At 38.7% G+C, this 2,604-nt stretch overlaps 1 non-coding gene across 1 annotated transcript; it reads left to right on the top strand.

Annotated features, from left to right (window-relative positions):
- The first annotated feature begins 1,064 nt into the window (after window positions 1-1,064).
- LOC130978444 (small nucleolar RNA R71) lies at window positions 1,065-1,168 on the top strand. Its single transcript, XR_009086087.1, has one exon. It is a non-coding gene; the product is annotated as a small nucleolar RNA R71 (small nucleolar RNA).
- Window positions 1,169-2,604: the final 1,436 nt, after the last annotated feature.

The following is a 2,604-nucleotide window of genomic DNA, read 5'->3' as shown; positions in this document are numbered from 1 at the left end:
TGAGCAAAGGAGGTTCATCCTCCCAAGTCTCATTTCCAAATAACTTGTCATTTAGCTTCATGATTGCTCCAAGGTATTTAGCAACTTTCTCTTCAGTGACATACTCATCCTCTTCAGAGGAAGAATACTCATCAGAGCTCATGAAAGGCAGAAGTAAGTCCAATGGAATCTCTATGGTCTCATTTTGAGCCTCAGATTCCCATGGTTCCTCATTAGGGAACTCATTGGAGGTTAGTGCACGCCCATTGAGGTCTTCCTCAGTGGCGTTCACTTCCTCTCCCTCCTCTCTAAATTCGGCCATGTTGATGGCCTTGCACTCTCCTTTTGGATTTTCTTCTGTATTGCTTGGGAGAGTACTAGGAGGGAGTTCAGTAACTTTCTTGCTCAGCTGTCCCACTTGTGCCTCCAAATTCCTAATGGATGACCTTGTTTCAGTCATGAAACTTTGAGTGGTTTTGATTAGATCAGAGACCATGGTTGCTAAGTCAGATTGGTTCTGCTTAGAATTCTCTGTCTGTTGCTGAGAAGATGATGGAAAAGGCTTGCCATTGCTAAACCTGTTTCTTCCACCATTATTGTTGTTGGAACCTTGTTGAGGTCTCTCTTGATTCTTCCATGAGAAATTTGGATGATTTCTCCATGAAGAATTATAGGTGTTTCCGTAGGGTTCTCCTAGGTAATTCACCTCTTCCATTGAAGGGTTCTCAGGATCATAAGCTTCTTCTTCAGATGAAGCATCCTTAGTACTGTTTGGTGCATTTTGCATTCCAGACAGACTTTGAGAAATCAAATTGACTTGCTGAGTCAATATTTTGTTCTGAGCCAATATGGCATTCAGAGTATCAATCTCAAGAACTCCTTTCTTCTGATTAGTCCCATTGTTCACAGGATTCCTTTCAGAAGTGTACATGAATTGGTTATTTGCAACCATTTCAATTAGCTCTTGAGCTTCTGTAGGCGTCTTCTTTAGATGAAGAGATCCTCCAGCCGAGCTATCCAAAGACATCTTGGACAGTTCAGAGAGACCATCATAGAAAATACCTATGATGCTCCATTCAGAAAGCATGTCAGATGGACATTTTCTGATCAATTGTTTGTATCTTTCCCAAGCTTCATAGAGGGATTCTCCTTCCTTCTGTCTGAAGGTTTGGACTTCCACTCTAAGCTTACTCAATTTTTGAGGTGGAAAGAACTTTGCCAAGAAGGCATTGACTAGCTTTTCCCATGAGTCCAAGCTTTCTTTAGGTTGTGAGTCCAACCATGTCCTAGCTCTGTCTCTTACAGCAAAAGAGAATAGCATAAGTCTGTAGACCTCAGGGTCAACCCCATTAGTCTTGACAGTGTCACAGATTTGCAAGAATTCAGCTAAGAACTGATGAGGATCTTCCAATGGAAGTCCATGGAACTTGCAATTCTGTTGCATTAGAGAAACTAATTGAGGCTTAAGCTCAAAGTTGTTTGCTCCAATGGCAAGGATAGAGATGCTTCTCCCATAGAAGTCGGGAGTAGGTGCAGTAAAGTCACCCAGCACCTTCCTTGCATTGTTTGCATTGTTGTTGTTTTCGGCTGCCATGGTTTCTTCTTCTTTGAAGATTTCTGTCAGGTCCTCTACAGAGAGTTGTGCCTTAGCTTCTCTTAGCTTTCGCTTTAAGGTCCTTTCAGGTTCAGGGTCAGCTTCAACAAGAATGCCTTTGTCTTTGTTCCTGCTCATATGAAAGAGAAGAGAACAAGAAAATATGGAATCCTCTATGTCACAGTATAGAGATTCCTTGAGGTGTTAGAGGAAAAGAAAAATAGAAGGAGGAAGTAGAGAATTCGAACTTAGTGAGATAGAGTTCGAATTGTGCATTGAGGAGGAGTGTTACTCCATAAATGGAAGGATGTGGGAAGAGTGGAGGAAATTTTCGAAAATTAAGTGAAATATTTTGAAAACATTTTTGAAAAACTTTAATTAATTTTCGAAAATCAAGAGTGGGAAAGAAATCAAGTAATTTTGAAAAGATTTTGAAATTAGAAATAAAAAAGATATGATTAAAAACTGTTTTGAAAAAGATGTGATTAAAAAGATATGATAAAAAATTATGCTTTTAAAAAGATATGATTGAAAAGATATGATTTGAAAACAATTTTAAAAAGATTTGATTTTAAAAATTAATGACTTGCCTAACAAGAAAAGATATGATTCAAACATTAAACCTTTCTCAACAGAAAAGGCAACATACCTAAAATGTTCAATCAAATCATTAATTGTTAGTAAGTATCTTTGAAAAAGGAAAGAAATTGATTTTGAAAACATTTGATTGAAAAGATTTGATTTGAAAAAGATTTGATTTTGAAAAACTTTGAAAACTTGAAAAAAAATTGATTTTGAAAACAAAATCCTCCCCCTTGTGCCATCCTGGCGTTAAACGCCCAGAATGGTGCACATTCTGGCGTTTAACGCCCAATGCACTACCTTTTTGGGCGTTAAACGCCCAACCAGGCACCCTGGCTGGCGTTTAAACGCCAGTCTGTCCTTCTTCACTGGGCGTTTTGAACGCCCAGCTTTTTCTGTGTAATTCCTCTGCTGCATGTTCTGAATCTTCAGTTCCCTGTACTATTGAT

Source organism: Arachis stenosperma, chromosome 4 (assembly GCF_014773155.1).
Source record: "Arachis stenosperma cultivar V10309 chromosome 4, arast.V10309.gnm1.PFL2, whole genome shotgun sequence".
In the NCBI taxonomy this organism is placed as follows: Eukaryota; Viridiplantae; Streptophyta; class Magnoliopsida; order Fabales; family Fabaceae; genus Arachis; species Arachis stenosperma.
Note: the sequence above shows the minus strand (reverse complement) of the source record. Positions and strands in the feature narration are given on the sequence as shown.